The following is a 19,877-nucleotide window of genomic DNA, read 5'->3' on the forward strand; positions in this document are numbered from 1 at the left end:
ATTGATGACAGCTGTATTCATTTTAATAAACAAGTTGCTTTGATGGACAGAGATCATTATAATATGAACAGATAGAGGAAGATCAGGAATCAAAAGGCTGATGGCATGCTGTCATGTATATCTGGGAAGACTTGAATTCAGTGGAGTAGAAGTCCTGCTTCAGCTAAACAACGTAAAACAAAACCTTGGTTAGTCCTCTCTTAAAATACTATGAACAGCTCTGGACACCAGAACTTAGAAAGGATATATTGGTCTTGGAGAGAATGCAGAATGTTACCTGGGCTATGGCAGTTACATTTTGAGGAGAAATTATGCAAGCTAGGGTTACCTTCTCAAACTTAGTTTAAGTGGTGACTTGATTGAAGTTTCCAAGATATTGAGTGGGATGAATAGGACATATAGAAATTATTTTTAAAAGTGAGGGCACCCCAAAGCTGGATTTTCCATCTCCTAGTGGAAATGTGAATTGGGCCATGAAATGCTGAACTTTATTTCTTGTCTTGCTGGAAAAATAACCTGCCTGGCTGACCCATATCATATTGGTGTGGTCATTTCACCAATTGCAACGGCCTCGGGTGCAAAATGCACACTCATTTCTTTCAAGATCAGTGTCCTCTTTGTGAGGGCCACAGGAAAATTGTATTTTCTCCTTCACACAGTTTTTGTGTGCTAATGTGAAATTTGGAATCCTAAATATAAAGCACCTCCTTGGAGAGTTTATGATATTAGGGCAAGGCTGCTGAAGAGTGGGGAGCATTCTGAAAGGCATACCTTCAAATGTCAATATTAGATGCTGCATTCTATACTTTTAAAGCAGTAATTCATCATTTGGATCTGTCTTAAAAAGGTAATTTGATCTTTATATTGACCACCATTGTTTCAAGTGTCACCATGCTTTGGAATACTTTTTACATTGGAGGAAGAGCCATAGTGCATTAAAAATGTTATATAAAAAGGCCATGTTAGCATCTGCTGTCATGTCTTGTGCCATGATTTAAATCAGCTGACAGCTCTAGCTGTTTAAACCCTGTTTATGAAAAATTCAATCTGCACCCGCTCTGCTCCATTAATTGACAGGCAATCTATCCTGAACTGTTTTGTCAGTTTCAGGAAACTTAACTGGAAGCTTCTGTCATGACAGTTGTTGCTATTTTGAATGCTTGGCTGGATTTCAGAAGCTGTAAGCTTGGTAGGTGGTCTATTGATCCAAGAATAATTGAAACTTGTAAGAAGTTGTAACACAGAATATGCCTTTGTGGTTTCTTGCTGGTTGGAAATTAAATAGGCACTTAAAAATTACTTTTATTTGCACTGCAGTATTTTTTCTTTCCAGGTTCAGTGATATTGTATTTGAATTCAGGTTTTGGTTATTGTTAGAGGTTTAATTTTATTCAGTTGTTCTAAAGATAATCCCTATTACTTTTCCATGGCTTCAGAGGACTGCACGTAGTGTATACATTGGGGCATATAGATGGTGAGATTTAGGAATGTTGTGAACTCGGCTGTTGTGTTTGAGAATCAAGGTCAGCCTTCTGACAGGCACCCACACTCCTCATGAATTCCACTGTGGCTCGAAAGATACATTGCTGGTCTGACCTCTGCATGATAGACAAAAATCCAAAGCAAAGTCACACTTAGATTGGGTACGCATTTTGGAAGATGCAGCATTGTACAGGTTGAGCTTTCACAAGCCCATGGGAGATTTCAGCCCTAAGTCAATGGCTATAGTCTGAAGATTAGAGGCAGACTTTTAGAAGTGAGATTAGGAAAGAATTCTACATCCAAAAGGGTGAAAAAAGTTTGGAACTCTTCTGTAAATGGTAATTGATTCTGGATCAGTTTGTAATTTTAAATCTCATATCAATGGATTTTGGTATCCAAAGATATTAAGAGTTATGGGGCAAAGGTAAGTGTATGAACTTCAGTCGCAGATTAGCCATGATCTCAAAGAATAATGGAACGAACTTGAGACTAAAAGTCAGCTTTGTTTATATGTTCCAGTGGTGCTATAAAATCAGTTATTTAATGTATTGAGACTTGAGGAATCCCATTTGTTGAAAGCTTCAGAAAACAGCAATTATATAGTAATTTTAAGTTAAATTATTGTGTGGGATTGAAAGACTTAAGTGATTTTGTAATGGCTGAAGCTACTTCCTGAGCACAACGGTTTTTCTGAGCTAAGAAGCTGTCTGCCACAACAAAGGCAGTGAAGTAGTGACTTTAGGCATGACAAGAAATGTTGGTATTACAGAATTGTAGTTTTTTGATTTGTAACATTGTCTCTTTCGACATTTCTTTGAAATTGTTCTTCTGATAAAATGGATTCTACTTTTACCTTCCATTTAACCTGCGCCCGCCCCCCCCCCCCCCCCCCCCCAAAGATGTTCTTGAATCTAACTTTAAATTAAAACTCACCTACCTATACAATTTTTTTAACGTTTTTAATTTTTTTGCAAGCCTTTGTCATTTTTGTAGTGACATTATGATAAAAACATTGTTTTGGTGCTTAATTAATATATTTACAGACAGAAAGCAACCTTTCTTCTTTCCAAGTCCATCATTTTCAAAACAGTAGTGTAAAAGTATGTCCTGAGATGTGACTTGAACCGAAGTACTTTTATAAACTGTCAATCCACAAAATAAAACCTCACAGGTCTGTGCTAACCGCTGTGCCACCATGCTACTGGTACTGTGAGGCAGCAGGGACCCAGGTTTGATTACCGGCTTGGGTCACTGCATGGAGTTTACACATTCTCCCTGTGCCTCCATGAGTTTTCTCCAGGTCTCTGGTTTCCTTCCACAGTCTGAAAGATGTGCTGGTTAAGTGGATTGGCCATGCCAAATTCTCCTTCGGGGTACCTGAACAGGTGCTGGAGTGTGGCGACTAGGGGATTTTCACAGTAACTTCATTGCGGTGTTAATGTAAGCCTACTTGTGACTAATTAATAAATAAAATATAACATTTGTATTAGGGTAAACACCACTATGTTTTGTTATTTCCAAGCTGATTGTAATCTGTAGTTTTTTTTTGCTCTTGGTGTCTGAACTTCCAAATTGAAATGAATCTTTAATCTTATTAATATCAAATTTCTAAGTAAATAGGTCATCAATACTACTGTAATGAAATGGAAAACATATTTTATAGAAAAAAATCAATTCGTTAGGCTGGTATTTGTAAAGCTGCATACTGTATTTGACCTCTAATTTACAAACTATTATTTTACTGTTTCAATTATTTCCGAACCTATTTCAATCTACCTAGTTCAAATAAAATGGTTGACATAACAGTTTATCAGTTGAATAAATATATAAGCTAAGTTGTATTTCACATCTGAATGAAAGGTTATAAGTTTGATAGCCTCAAGTGACTGGCATTTCTTGTCTCCGACGGGGAGTTTTATCAGTGCGGTGCCCACTCATTGACACATTATATGATGTTGCATCTGATAACTTGGCTGTGTTTGGGAGATGGATGTTTTCTAACTAAAAATGTAGAACAATATGAGGAACGGTTAAGAAAGTTGATTTTGTTCACATTGGAAAAATGTAGCTTTGAATCATTTTATGCCTTTATTAAACTTTTTACTTGAAGGTTTCAGTGTCATCCAAAAATAACAGTTTGCATGTCATTATTCAATCCAGGGCTATGACGTAAGCTAAGTTTAGATTGCAAAGTCTTTAAACATGCAGAGCCTACTTAATTTCCCAGAATGATTTTTTTTCAGTCAGCTGTACTAGAATATTTTTCTTCATGTTCTTGCAATTTAAACAAATTTGTTTTTCAAAATTTTCCCAGAAATAGCTAGACATCAAGTTGCAAACGAGAAATTCAGCTAAAGGTTACATTAAACAATTGAGGAAAAAAGTGTTTCAGAGCGGAAATAATGAGAAAGTATGATGGTATTCTGATTTTGCAGCTTCACTTTTTAGTTTTGTTTGATAAACTTGAAGTTCAAATTGACTAGGGCCAAAGTATTGATTCAGGCCAATATTTTATTTTGGTGCATAAACAAATTTTTAATTAGCCTGTTTTCTTTTAGGGTTTAAACAACTGTGATCCCATTAGTCTTTATATTATTGGAGACATGATGCAAAAGCTCTCCTGAAAATAAATTGTTTTTGATTGATTATGTTATGTTATGGAATTCAGTGGAACAGTTAGTAATTTCACTGCTGCACCTTTAACCACATTTTTTGCCTACAGGTACCCTAGAGGTTGTGATCAGGGCAGTGGAACTCCAAGGATGCAATCTTACCAAAATAATTCTAAGTGCTGAACAAATGAACTGGGAGAGCTACGAGCAAGACCACCCCCCTCCCCCACCCAATCATTGACCAGTGTAACCCCCCCCACATAGCAACACAGGTCCCCAGCATTGGGCATCAGTACCCTGCAGATGAGTCCCCAATCACGACCCCTTCCATGGCCCACCCTGCAACCCCTATCCCCACCACTCACCCTCCTCTCCCATCTGCAGGGCTTCCCCTTGTCTCCAGCACACCCCCAAACCCCCCACCCCCCTCACCATGCAGAGCTCCCTGCTGTGGAGCTCCTCCCTTGCTAGTGGAGACCAGCTGTGATTCTTACCGGCATCTGAACTGACTGATGAGGGGTTAGGTGCATTGACCCGAACAGGCGCTGGAGTATGGTGACTAGGGGATTTTCATGGTAACTTCATTGCAGTATTAATGTAAGCCTTACTTGTGACTAATAAATAAACTTAAAGTCTTGCTTCTGAGGTTGATGTATAAAACTTTACAGTCATGACATCCATTGACAAAAAGTGAGAAATGTAGCGAAAATCTATACAATGATCTAAGATGATTCTTGCATGTTGGGTAGTTTGGAGATTCTTTCGTGTTCGTTCACAAAATGTGAGCATCACTGGCTAGGCCAGCATTAATTGCTCATCCCTATTTGCCTTCAAGAATGTGGTAGCGAGCTGCAGTCGATGTGCTGTAGGAACAGCCTCTATGCTATTAGGAAGCCAGTTCCTGAATTTTGACCCAGTTGCAGTAAAAGAACGATACAATTCCAACTCAGGATGGCATGTGACTTGGAGGTAAACTTCCAAGTGGTGTTTCCCCCTGCATCTGCTGCCCTTACCATGTGGTAGATGTCATGGGTTTGGAAACAGCTGTTAAAGGAGCCTTGCTACAGTGTATCTTCAGATGGTAAACACCGCTGCCAGTTGCGTTGATGGTGGATGGGATGCCAATCAAGTGAGCTGCTTCGGCCTGGAAGATGTTGAGCTTCCTGAGTATTGATAGAGCTGCGCTCATCCAGGCAAATGCGGAGTAAAGTTGCCATAATCCCAGTTGATCATTGGCTGCTCTTCCCTTTTGAGGGAAGAGCTGATTAGTGCTGATTTTAACATGAGGATCTCCACACCTTGGACGGGGAGCAAGGTTGAAAAGGCAGGCCTTTGTGAAAAACCTCAGTCAGTACAGGAATTGAACCTGTGCAGTTGCTGTCACTGTGTGTCAGAAACCAGCTGACCAGCCAACTGAGCCAAACAACAACCCAGAGAATACTCCATCACACTCCTGATAGGCTTTGGGGAGTTGGGAGATGAGTTGCTTTCTGCAGAATTCCCAGCCTCTGGCTTGCTCCCATAGTCACTGTATTTATCTGGCTGGTCCAGTTCAGTATCTAGTCAATAGTAACCTCCAGGTTATTGATAGTGGGGGATTGGCAATGGTAATGCCACTTAATGTTAAGGGAGGTGGTTAAATTCTCTCCTTGAAAATGATCATTATCTGACACTTGTGTGGTACAAATATTACTTGCTACTTATTAGCCCAAGCCTGAAGGTTGTCCAGGTCTAGCTGCATAAGAACAGAGACTGCTTCATTAACAATCTTAAAGGAACAAGCTACATTTACAATTGTGAGGAATACGAAGCTTGGGTTGTGTCTCGTGAGATTATAAAGCATTTTGAATCTTAGGAAAAAATCACATGCGTTGTTTTGTATGATCTTTGATCTGTGCTTCATGCGGAAGTCATAAAATCTCCAAGACATAACCAAACATAGATTTTACCTAGAATGTGTACAGTAGTGCCACAATCTGTCAGGAAAATGGGAAACTCCAAGTTTAACTCCTTTGAAAGCAAAGTATCTGCCAGCACTTATTGCCAATACTTTGTTTAAAAGCATTATCAGGGATAACCAGTGAATCTGTTCTGGATATCTCAACAAAATATCTTTTGAGTATGAGTTAAAAGATACATGGGCCATCTGTCACAGTTAATTTGTATCAATGGCATGATATACTAATAGATTCCAACTTCAGCTTGAGCACAATGTCAATCTGTGCTCAGAGGTGGCAAAACACACAGTTTCTCAGTGATAATCTTGTCATAAAGGTGTACAGCATGGAAACAGGCCCTTCAGCCCAATTTATCCATGCCGCCTTTTTTTTAATGTTGTGGTGTGGGGATGAAAGCAAGTTTAGAGCTGAATTTTTGCAGCAGTACTGATGTAAGCTTACTGATGTAAGCTTCTCTTATTCTGTGACCACAGGCAGAAAGGAGCTGATGGTAGAAACTTTAGAAGCAACTGGGGTCTCATCTGTTGACTAGAGAGGCAGCAAATTTCCCAGGTCATCTCATTTCAAGAAGGCCTAACACATCTTGTGCCACTCAGATGCTTGACAGGCCAGTGGTGTGCCTTTCCCTGGAAACAAGGAGCCCACGTCGAAGGTCTCACCTACTGAGAGATGTCAGCCAATCAGAAGTCAGCAGCTCTTCTGTATTCAGCAGAACCACCAGCGAGGCAAATGTTGCAGCCAGTACTACACCCAGTCAAGGTCTGTGATTGAGGAGGGACCCATGCTCAAGTGAGCGATTGCAATAAGGAGTTGCGGAGGAGATGGGTTTGTCAGCAAAGGCAGCGGAATAAATTTCAGAGGGCTGCTTCTTCCTGATGCCAGGTCTCTCAATCAGGCAGAGTGCCTTTGAACTAACACAGACGGGGGCACACACACACACACACACACACACACACACACACACACACACACACACACACACACACACACCACCTCCCCAAGAACCTGGTGAACTGTAATTAAAAACAGCAGGGTTTGCTTCTCATATGGCCAGCTGCCAACCCACCCTTGGGTTAAAACCAGTGGCAGTGTGATGAGGCTCTTAAGTGCATGTTAATTGCCTACTTGTGGGCGTTACTTGACAGCAGGGTAGGAAAGTCTTCCACTGGCCTTGCTGCCACAGATTAATCAGGGTAGAGATAGAATAGTGGTGGGATCACCACCCACCGGATTAAATGCACCCACCCCAACAAACCCTGCATGGAGGAACGCACATGATTCCTCCTAATGGTAAAATTGTGAGCAAGACTTTTCAGATGGTGGGGTTTCTTGCCCCACAACCCGAAGAGCTGGAGTTGAATGTGACCCCACTGACCGCAGCAGCCCCACAGCCATTCAGTAGTGAAAGGAACATTTAAAGAGACAGGATTTCAGTCCTACCCTCGGGCAGAAGTCCCTCCTTGATAAGTCCACAGAGATGGGTGCATCTACTGGGGTTGGGAGGTAGTATTTGTGCACAGAACTTGGGGGAAATGTGAAAAAGGGGCCCCTGTGGGATGTGCCCTCTCCCTTCCTTGCTAAGGCCTAAGCAGAGTGACCTTTCAGCCCCACCAACTCTGCTGCCTCAAACTCCTTCCAACAAGCCCTAGCATTGAGGAATGGGATGGCAGCTAGAAAATATGTTATGGTCACTCCTTCCACTTGTAAATCCACTGGCAGGGAACCATAAAACTCTGCCCTGAGTATGTGCTTCAACACTTCTTTTCCCTAAGTGATTTAGAGTACTTTTAAATTGTCTATAAATTACAAGCCTACTAACAATATTGGCTGCCTGATTCCTTCCTGGATTTTGTTCTTCCCCCCCAAGAGGGGAGAAACGTTCCACAGAAAAAAGGCCTCATAAGGTGAAGCCAGGTCTCTCCATGCCAGCAATTGGAACTAGCAGCAGAGATTAGTGCCATTGATTTGACTTTGGGATGTATTGCTATATTAAGTGTGCTATATAAATGTAAGTTGTTGTTGTCATCAACTGCAGCAACCACGACTTGAGTTGTAACTGTTGGGGTTTGAAACCAGACCATTTGGCAATACCTAATGAAGGCATTTTTGTTTCCAGTTTTTGAACAGCCAACCACACCACCACCATCACCCCACCCACCCCCGCCCCGCCAAAAAGATTATATATTACTGGATGTATGGAAACATTCATTACTTGGGAGGTGATGGTCTAGTCGTATTATCACTGGACTATTAATCCAGAAACTCATCCATTGTTCTGGGAATCCAGGTTTCAATCCTGCCACACAGATGATGGAATTTGAATTCAATAAAAATTATCTGGAATTATAAATCTACTGATGACCATGAAATCATTGTCAATTGCTGGGAAAAACCCATCTAGTTCACTAATCTCATAGGGAAAGAAATCTGCCATCCTTACCTGGTCTGGCTCACGTGACTCCAGAGCCACAGCAATGTGGTTGACTCTTATTTGGGCAATTAGGGATGGGCAATAAATGCCAGCCAGCAACACCCATATCCCATGAATAGGGGGGAAAAAAAATAAAAAAACTTGTGTGACCATTCTTCATGTAGAATGATCAGTACTCAAAAATCAAGGAGAACTTGGCTTAAAGTTAGCAGAAGTTCAACAAACAAATCTTGCACTTGAAGGTGAACAGGGCTGAAGCCATTGTGGGGTATCATGGATACATAGCTTTTAGTGTGGGATTTTGGTCTATAACTATAAATTGTAAATGAAAACCAAGTTGAGGAACAGGAGCCATAAGAGTTGTATAAGATTTATTTGAATTGTTTACTAACAAAGACAAATAGAAATAGTGCTTTCACTGTCCCAGTATCTCTCAGAGCACAGATGAATTTTGGACCAATACAATGAGAATTTGCAGGATTGAGAGAATTCTTTTTAAGGAATGAGGACCAACTAGCAAGGCAAACTACCAAAGACCAAAATAATCCCTTTCTTGAAATTTACTTTTTCAGTTATAGTATTTTGTTTCAGTTGCTCAAAAGAAACGGAACTTATGATGGGTTGAAATCAAATACTGAGTCAGAGGACTGTTCAAATAATTGCCAGGTCTTTGTGAAATTGGTGCAGGAATAGTGACAAGGGGGGCAGTGATGAAGTGGCAGACCATGGTGATGATTGGTGCATATAGACAGCCTGGACCCTGATTACTCAAGTGTTGAACGTTTGAGCCAGCAGCATCATTATTTAACGTGCATACGCAGCGAAGGAACTAGAAAAGTTGCCCTAAAACGTTGCTAGCATCCTGACAGCTGGATTGACAAAGCAGAGCATTATAAAATGGGCAACAAGAAAATCAGAACTAACATTAGCTTCATTAAACATCAGATCTCATGACACAAAGGGTAGAGATAGACCATGATGGAAAAATGTGTTGATGAATGAAGCTAGCTTGGCAAGATATCAGTATTGCTGCTGTGAATGAAATGAGGCTGCCTGGAGAGGACTTCCATCTTCATTGTCTGTGAATGGATCTAAACACAAGTAAATTGTACCAAGCTATCATCCCTTCCCTGCCTCTCCATTTGTACAAAAAGGTTGTCAAACTTCAATGTGCAGTCTGTGAGGAAATCTCTTTGCAATCTTAACTTTATGGTACTGCATTGGCCACTGCTGTTGCCCTGGCGCACAGTTTGCTATACCTATAACCTCTAGATAGAAATTAAAGCAAGAATAGGACAATTGGCCAAACTAGCCCTCTCTGTCATTCTATCTTAACACCATGGTCCAACTTTCTCTCCATGCCCATGATACCTTTAGTGTCTAGAGATCTAAGTTTTTTTTCTTAAATGCATTCAGTGACTTGGACTCCATAGCCTCTTATGGCAAAGAATTCCATGTTCATCACAGAGTGAAAAGATTTCTCATCTCAGACCTAAGTATCTTGAGGCCATTACCCCTTCTTCTACAAGCCACCCCCACTCCCCCAAAATCCAGGGAAAACATCATCCCTGCATCCAGTTTGTCAGTCCTGTAGAAATTTTATGTTTAAATGAGGTCCCCTCTCATTGTTCTAAACTCCAGTGAATACAGGACTAGTACATCAATCCTATTATCCCAGCAGCCAATATGGTGAGCCTTTGCTGCACATTCTCTATGGCAAATATATTTTTTCCTTGGGTAAGGAGACCAAAATTGCTCATAATATTCTAGGTATTGCCGCATTAGGGCCCTCTATAGCTGAAGTAAGACATTTTTGCTCCTGTACTTGAATATTCTTTCCTTTTCATTTGCCTTCCTAACTGCTTGCTGCAACTGTATGATTGCTTTCAATGACTGGTGTACAAGGACACCCATCCCTTTGTACATCAATATTCCCCAATCTGTCACTATTTAAATATTATTCTGCCATTTTGTTTTGCCTAACGAAGTGGATAACTTCACACGTGGTTATGTTACACTGCATCTGCCATGTATTTGCCCACTCACTCTGCATTAGATCCAATGGGATGGTTCGGGTATACTTGCATGATTGACAGATCTCTAACCATTGGCCTCCTTAATAGAGACATGTAAATTACTGCAAAATAATTGAGGGTAGGTTGAATGGAGGCCGGGCAGCTGGAACAGATGTCGAGAAATTAATTTTAATTTGGTAGTCAGTTCTGCTTTACTATCAAGCAGCTGACAATGATCACCTTCATCTTAATCACAGTTTTAATTTTAGTCGTGCCATTAGCATTTTAATCAAGTGCAGGGGAGAAAAAAAAGACTGAAACTAAATAAATGATCTCTCACTGAAAGTACCAGCTTATGATCCAGAATAAACTACATTTAGCTCTTTTGTGCTTAAATAATTATTTTCATATACATTTGTATTGCTGTGTACTTTTTGGTGCCTTTCTTTGTTTGAAGTGTTCATTAATATGATGAATATTAGTTTCAGCTTCTCTTTTAAGCATTTCTGACTGAAACATAGTACAGGATTTATGTAGACTAAAAATCATCATTCATTTTCCACCTATTCGTTCAGAGAGCAGTTATTAGTTTAACACTAAATTATGCAAAGATTTGTACTTTGTTTGTGTCCACTAGGAATTGGACTGAAATTGTCCACACTTATTTCTTTTATAGCCAATTGGAACCCTGCTTCCAGAAAGATGAGAGAATAATTCACTACTCGATTCTCCTATTTAACTGGTAACAATAAATACTTGAATACTTTTGACCGTAGAATCAAGGCCATAATTTTTTTTAATGTTAATAGCCGGGATGAGGCGTGGAGGGAAGCTATCAGTATTTCTACAGATATACTGGATTTTAATTACAAATCAACTCTTCATATTTCTTGGTGCATAAATAAAGGTACTACTGATAGGAAAAAACTGGTTTATCGTCGGATACTTCAATGTTAACATTCATAGTTTTTAAATTCTAAAATAACCACACACACAAATCTTAAAGGAGCACCCGTTAGCTTTAAACAATTTGTGTTTTCTTTTGATTTCCCAAAGTTGGTGACTCGTAATGGAGGACACACCTGCAACCCTCTGGTACTGATACTCATCCATGTGATTACTCATGTTGGTTTAAACTCAGTGCTAGTTAAAAGTCATATTCTAAAGTCCTTGGCCTCATTTTTGCTGTAAGAGATGCCACTGTAAAATAATGGTCCAGTGTATCATCACAGCTGTCAGTGAGATCTAAACTGCATATTTTCCCCATAGGATAGATCACAATTTATAGCATCAACATATTTCTGCATTGGAGCTTGAGTAGATGGTTGTTTGATATATATTATAGTGCAGAACACTCATTAACCTAAGGGCCTGTATAAAGAGAAAAGGTGCATTTATTATTCAAGAGTATTTAAAGTACTTTCAAAGATGTGTGCGTTAGGTTGATTGGCCATGCTAAATTGCCTGTGTCAGGAGGATTAGCAGGATAAATATATGGGGTTACAGGGATAGGGCCTGGGTGGGATTGTCAGCGATGCAGGCTCGATGGTGGCCCCCTGCACTGTAGGGATTACTTGATTCTATGATACTTCACAGCCAAGAAAATACTTGCTTTGAAGAGCAGCTATTGCTTTTTGAAGGAAAATCTGACAACTAATTTGCACAGAGAAGTTCCACAAACAGCAGTGAGAAATATATTTCTAGTAACGTTGACAGGGGAATAAATGGGGATGAAAAGTTTTGTTGCACTGACTTCCATAGTGCTTTTACTCTAGACTCTACTGTGTAAACAGTGTTAGAAGTATTGCCACTTTGTTGTTTCATTTTCAAAGAAGTTCTGAACACTTCTAAGGTCAACTTTCATATGGTTATGACTGGAAATTTACTACGGGATTTGAATACAAGGTCAGCTGTAGTATAACACAATCTTACACAGACTGGTCTGAATAAATGTAGACCTCAGTTACTGTTTATGATTCATAAACAGTAGTAGTTAAAACGTGGATAATTGCTGTATATGTATTATATACAACTAAAGTAACTGGTACTAGGAGCCAAGTAACAGAATCAATATTGAGACCTGTGAGATATGATTTATATCCACAATTGAGTTGATCTGATAACAATCAGCAAACAAATTATAGTCTGCGCATTTAACATTTCATTTGAAGGTTTTCAAGATGCATTTGTTTACATCATATACTAAAAAATGACAAGATAAAATTAATGTCCAATATGTTGCATGTTGGCTCAAGTACTGATTAAGATTGTATATGTACTTAGAATCCTGAGGATTTGTTTTAAGAAAAACACATGTGGAATCTCTGTTACACTTGAGAAATGATTGATCACACTCCAGCAAAGAAAATTAGTGATTGGAAAAACACAAATGTCTATGCAGACAATATAACCAAACAAAAAGCCTACACATTCCATTATTGGAGCTAAAATTTATGTGACCTGAGAAGTATTAACTCTTCTCTGACTGCAATTTTGTAATACTATGATGGCAGCGGGTCAGGAGATGTAAGCGGAGACTGTTTCGCACGTTCCCCGCTGGGCTGTATGGCCTTCGCGTTCTTCGGCTGCTGGATTTTCAGCAACGTCAGGTCTGTGCCAGAAAAAGGCATGGAACTACTTAAAATATGCTAACCGCCAGGTGAATCTGATTAGCGGGCCTGGGACAGAAGTCCCTGTAGACTATAGCCTCTGGAGACTGCATCCTCCCTTGCCCTGCCAGGAGTAGTTCACTGCAGTGGGGTTTACAACAGCTCACCACTAATTGGGAGTTGGCAACCTGAACCTGTTGAAGTGAAGGGGGGGGCACTATGGAGGCCACCTAGGAGGTCATGGGGGGGGCGGGGGGGAGAGTTCCCTCTGGGCATTGTCAACCTGGTAGTCCTAGCCCCCTGGCACTGTCCAAGGGGCATCTTGGTACGGCCCTCCAGGCAACAGGCAGTGCCAAGGGGGTGGGGCCTCATGGGGCAGGGCCTCTGGGGGCAGGAGTTGGGGGGGGGGGGTCCCACTGCCATTCTGCAGTCAAGATCACAGGCAGAGGGTGGGAAAGAGCTGATCAGGGCTGGCCATTCAGGTGGGTCAGCCTGCCAGGAGGGTGCCGGGGCTGCAGTCAGGATTGCCGGTGGGGGGGATTGGGGGTCGGGGAGATCGAGGCTGGTTCAGAGATGTCAGGGAGCCCAGCGACTGAGGGGTGGGGGCTTCGCATGCCTGCATTACGGGGTCGTGGGACGGGCTAGCGATTAAGCTGACCAGTGATCAGGAGGCCAGCAATGCGGGGCTACCATGTTTGCGCTGATCTCTGCTCTGACACATAAGTGCATGTGTAGTGACCTGCTTAGCACTATGCTGCCAGCCCCTCTAGTCCATCCCTGTTTTTTTTTGCTGTGATTCAGGCTGGAGCACTCTGCAATGCTCAGAATGTGGGAGATTTGAAAATCCAGCTTAAAAAAAAAAGGGGGGCATTTATTCCAGCTTTTATGCAGATTTGGCACTTAGAATTTTTTGGGAGAATCCAGGCCTATATTCCTGTTTTTCTTCCCTATGTTCCACGTAGATGCATCATTGACTGGATTTTGTTATTTGACCATCTTTATTCTCTTGGCATTCTTTCTCTGACGATTACTGCTCTCTTTGATGTGTGAGAGTAACTGGAAATGGATGAGTAATTTTCCATCCTAAGAGGTTTAGCAAATCCAACAAACATCATATCATGGCAATAGTTTGAATATTCATCATGATGAATTTTGGAGATTAATATGCGCAATCAAATGCAGGTTAAGAAAATGAACATTTTGCATTTCAGAGTACAAAATAATTCATTGCTTACCCTGAAGTAGTTTCCATTTGTAACAATCTGTACCTTGAGTGATTTGAGGCAACCTTTCATGATTTACTTCTTACTCAGTTATTGAAATGAAGAGAATATTGGGGAAATATAAATGAATGACTCCTGATGCACAGAAGCCTGAAAAATATCTAAGAGTAAGAAGGGGAAGCTCAGCAAGTGCTGGAATGGAACAAAACTCAAATTTCTGATCCAGAAATTTATTTTTCTGTAGCATAGATTACTGGACAGGTTTCCAACAGTCTTGGACAATATTATGCATGAATAACTTGAAACATGCCTTTGTAGATTACTGCTTTGTGATTAGTAGCTTTTATAATCATTTGGAAATCTAGTTGAGTTGCAAAATTTTCAAATATTTAGTGATAGTGGCACAGTGACCTTTTTTCGTGGCATGAGGGAAGAGAGTATTGGATTTTATTTGTTTGATTGAATTAGCATTTTGAGACAAGGCAATAGTGTTTTCCAAACACCTCCGTATAATCAGAAGTGCGATTAAACTATTCCAAGAACTGATGGTTAACCAGCTTAGTGCTTTGTGATGCAGCATCACTTAAGCATTAAAAATTTGATTTTTCGATTTGATTTATTATTGTCACGTATTATTAACATACAGTGAAAAGTTTTGTTTCTTGCATGCTATACAGCCAAAGCATACCGTTCATAGAAAAAAAACGAGAGTGCAGAATGTAGTGTTACAGTCATAGCTAGGGTATAAAGAAAGATCAATTTAGTGCAAGGTCAGTAAACTAATTTTTCATCAAAATTATAGAACAGATTCTGGTCTTATCCATTGTATCGTTTTAGCCAGACGAGAAAATTGAATAAATAACTAGACTGAGGATATCTTTTTGTTCAGGGTGCTTTTGTATACAATGTGAATTTCCAGTAACAGGATTTTCCTAAACGTTTAACCTAATGCTTTTGAGATAACTGATTTTACTATTACATCTGATTTAACTGGAAACAAAATTTTTAATTCGCTTGTAGTCATACTTGCACTTTTATTGAATTAATTTTAAATTAAGACACAATAAAACAGAACAAAAATGGCTGTGAAATGTAACAATAGTTAGAAAATCTGTGGCATTTTCATATAACTAACTGTATGGCGGAATGGAGACTTTAGTTTGTAGGCTGCTGGGTTTTGTCTTGTGCAGTTAGCATATCCGTTGTTTCCCTTTTATAAAAGCTGTTGGGCCATGTGCAGTAGCTGAATTCATAAATGTATCATTTTGGTATTTTGTGTGATTCTATGATTCACGGTGGAGTGATCAGAATTTATCCATCGCAGTATCTCATTAGTAGAAATACGAATGCTCATTAGAATTTCACAAGCTAAAGTAGTTCAATGGTTTGATGAAAAGATTGGTTGACTTAAATAAAGAACGGATTTATGAAAGTAAACTATCACAAAATATGAAGATAGTCTTGGGATTTTACAAATATATAAAATGGAAGCGAATGACTAAATCTTTGTCATTTGGAGGATAAAACTGGGGAATAAACAATTGGAAACAAGGAAGCGTTAGAGACTTTGGACAAATACTTTTCTATCTTTCTTTCTGGCAGAAAATTTTAAACCTGCCTCAATAATAGAAAATCAGAGGTCAGAGGAAGCTAAAGCAATAATTATCACTGGAGAAAGTGAATGAGGCAAACTACAGGGGCTGACAAGTCCCCTGGGGCTTTAAAAAAAATGGCTGCCAAGAAAGCCAATGCATTAATTTGTAATCTTCCAAAATTCTCCAGATTCTGAAAAGGCCCCACCAGATTAGTAAGCTGCAAATTTATCACCCTATTGAAGAAAGGAGGGAGAAAGAAAGCAGGAAACTCTGGACGGAATTTTCCTGCCATGCTTTCCCTAAAACCGTAAAATCCCACCCAAGATCAATGGACCTTTCCAGGGTCTGCACCTCGCCCGCTACAATTCCTGTGGAATTACAGGAAAACTCCCCTTATATGTCAATTATCTTAACATCTGTCTTTAGGAAAATGCTGGAATCCGTTATTAAAATGTAGTAGGGGGGCGTTCATAAAATCATATTGCAGTCAAGCAGCATCAAGATGGTTTTGTGAAAGGGAAATAATGTTTGACAGAGTTCTTCAAGGATGTAACGCGCTGGCCAAATAAAAGAAAACCAGAAGATGTGGTGTATTTGGATTTCCAAAGGGCATTCATTCAATAAGGTAGCACACAAAAGATTACTGAACAAAAGAACGGTTTCTGGTTTTGGGGTTAATACGTTAGCATGGCTGGACAATTTTTAATGAACTGAAACTACCAAGGTGGGTTGTTTAAATTGGGAAATTTCCCAATATGCTGTACCCGCTTCAGTAAAAGTGCCCTGAATTTTGTGACTTTCACTTGGTGAGGCAGGGTTGGGGGAATCATGGAGGAGCTGCAGACAAGGGATGGAGTCAAGTACACCAATTGCAGAAGCAAAGTATAAGCAGCCACAGAGGTATGAGAGTGCTAAGGTGTTGTGGTTGGAAGGCCAACCTAGGTTCACTAGGACTCCATCCCAATTGTTTTATGAATTGTTCAGTCTTCTAATCCTCACTCCTCAACTCACACTTGCCCTTCACCACCCACTCACACTTCATACCCTGTTTAGCAATTCATGTCTCCAACCCCCCTTCCATGATCCTCATAATCTCCATGTCACCTTCATAACCACTCACCCCAGAAACTAAACTTCTGGCCATCTAACACAGCTCTCACTCTTACACACTTCTCTAGTTTAAAAACGAATCACAGAACTCATTAAAAGCTTTTAAGTCTCCTTAAATGATCCCTTACTTAAGAAAAACAAACTTCTATTCAGACCCTTCATAAAAGACAGCTAATCCTTTAAGACCCTTTTTAAACTATCAAATTGTGAACTCAGCAAACCATTCGAGGTAATTGTAGCTTTTGAAACTCAGCTAAGTATTCATAATGGCATGATATCAAGCCATGGGAAATTGTCAACAAAGATACTTTCTTTTTTCTAAGCTGCAACAGGTGGCTTGACGATCAAAGCATTCCAGTTTTTTTCTTTTCTCAGCGATTGTTGCAGCCATTTTTAAGTTTAAAGGACAGGGAGTTTAATTAAACTTATATGCCAACCTTTTCCATCTTCCAAAAATGCTTGTGTCTGTTCCATCAATTCAACCAATGAGGGCAACACAGTAGCACTGTGGTCAGCACCAGGGGCCTGATGCAATTCCTGGATTGAGTCACTGCGTGAAGTTTGCGTGTTCTCTGTGTCTACGTGAGTTTCCTCCAGTGCTCTGATTTCCTCCTGCAGTCTGAAAGACATGCTGGTTAGGTGCATTGTCCAAGCTAAATTCTCCCTCGGTGTACCCAAACAGGTGCTGGAGTGTGGCGACTAGGAGATTTTCACAATAACTTCATTGCAGTGTTAATGTAAACCAACTTGTGACACCAATAAATAAACTTTAAAACTTTGATGTGTGACTACCGCACTGCTGGTTAAGCTCCTTGCAAAAGCCAAAGTGGGACGTTCAGATATTCTGCTGAGTTCAGGTTTCCCTCCCGCGTGAATCATGCGGTGTTCCCTTTTCCCTTCTAGCAAAATTAGATTTGTTGGAAATTGGAAGTGACTTTGACATCCAGATCCCACTTGCCATTCTTATTAACTATCCAGCCTCTCTGAAAATCTAGCCCAGAGTTAAGACAAATGGGTCATTTTCAAATTGGCAAGCTGGAATTGGTGGGTGTCTCTGGATTCAGTGTTGGAATCTCAACTATTTTAAGTTTATATTCATGACTTGGACGAAGGGACCAAGTTTATTCAAACTAAATTGCTAATGATACAAAGGTAGGCGGGAATGCAAGTCATAAGGAGGACACAAGTCTGAATAAGTTACAGATGGATTAAGTGAGTGGATTGGAAGGTGGAATACAATATGGAAAAGTGTGATATTATCTACTTCAATAGAAAGAATAGAAAAGCAAAATATTTAAATGGAGAGAGACTACACAAGACTGTGGGGATCTGGATATCCTGGTAGACAAAACACAAAAATCAAGTACACAGATATAATTAGGAAGGCAATTGGAATGTTCTCCTTTATTGAAAGGGGAATGATAAATGAAAATAGTGAAGGCTTGCCACTACCATACAAAGCTTTGGTGAGACCACACTTGGATTACTGCACTTATAAACAGAATTAGGCCATTCAGTCCCTTGCCCCTTCTCTGATATTCAATAAGGTCATGGTTGATTTGTTTGTTTTTAATTCTACATTCCCATCAACCCTGCCTACTTGAGGGTATTTAATGACCCTGTCTCCATATCATCTAAAACAGCGAAAACTAAAGCCACACAATCCTCAGAGAAAAAGTTCCTCCTCATCTCTGTCTGAATTTTAAAGCAATGCCCCCCAGTTCTGGACTCCTCCACAAGAGGAAGCATCTTTTCCATGTTCAGCTTATCAAAACGCTTCAGGATCTTGTATACTTAATTTAGTCCCTCCTCACTCCCTTAAGTTTAAGTGGAAACAAGCCCAGCCTGTCCAACTTATCCTCATAAAACTACCCATTCATTCTAGATATCAATACAGCAAACTCCCCTTAAACCGCCTCCAATGCATTTGCATCCTTCCTCGAATAAGGAAATCAAAATGATACACAGTATTCGAGATGTCATCTCAGCAGTGCCCTATTTAACTGAAGCATAGCATCTTTACTTTTATGTTCAATTCCCCTAGTAATAAAATATAGTGTTCTATTAACCTTAATTACTTGTATTTGCACACTAACTTTGAATAACTTGCATGCTAATTTTACTGCGCTTAAATAAACTTTTTTATTCTTCCAGCTAAAGTGAAAAAATTCACATTTTCCTACATTATACGCCATCTGCCAGATTTTTGCCCATTCACCCAACTTATCTATATCTGTCTGCAATCTCCTTATGTCCTCTTTGCAATATACCTTCCAACCATTATCTGCAAATTTAGCTACCGTGCCTTTGTTCCCTTATTTAAATCATTAATATAAGTTGTAAAGGGTTGAGGCCCCAGCATAGACCCTTGTGGGACATCACTCGTTACATCTGCCAACCAGAAAATGACCGGTAGAAAACACTGTTTCCTAGCAATAACTCAATCTTCTATTCAGGAAAAAATATTAAGCCCCGCCACCCTGCCCCCCCCCCCCCACCCCCAAACACCCACAAGTTCTTATTTTAAGCAATAACTTTTGATATGGCACCTAATCAAATGTCTTCTGGAAATCCAAGTACAGTATGTCTGCAGGCCCCTTTTTTTAAATCCATAGTGCAAGTGTCTCAAAGAGCCCCAATAAATTGGTTAAACATTATCTCCCTTTACCAAACCATGCTGACTCTTCCCAATAGGACACAGCTATAACCTTCTTAAAGGTCAATACCAGCACCTTTCCCATGACGGATGTCAGACTAACTGGCCTATAGTTTCTTGTTTTCTATCTCTCTCCCTTTAATAGAGGGGTTATATTTACTATTTTCCAGTCCAATGCTACCTTTC

At 40.0% G+C, this 19,877-nt stretch overlaps 1 protein-coding gene across 6 annotated transcripts in view; it reads left to right on the forward strand.

The window, feature by feature from the left end:
* The window catches only part of wipf1b (WAS/WASL interacting protein family, member 1b), a 98,021-nt gene that overhangs the window by 36,104 nt on the left and 42,040 nt on the right, over positions 1 to 19,877 (forward strand). The window contains exon 1 of one of the 6 annotated variants that reach the window (XM_080198963.1): positions 11,175 to 11,240. The exons of the other annotated variants lie outside the window; for them this stretch is intronic. The gene's annotated coding sequence lies outside the window, so the exon portion shown is untranslated. Of the gene's footprint in view, positions 1 to 11,174; positions 11,241 to 19,877 lie in introns of those variants that run through there. 6 annotated transcript variants of the gene reach the window in all.

This window comes from Carcharhinus amblyrhynchos, chromosome 11 (genome assembly GCF_965287045.1).
Source record: "Carcharhinus amblyrhynchos chromosome 11, sCarAmb.v2.hapA, whole genome shotgun sequence".
NCBI lineage: Eukaryota > Metazoa > Chordata > Chondrichthyes > Carcharhiniformes > Carcharhinidae > Carcharhinus > Carcharhinus amblyrhynchos.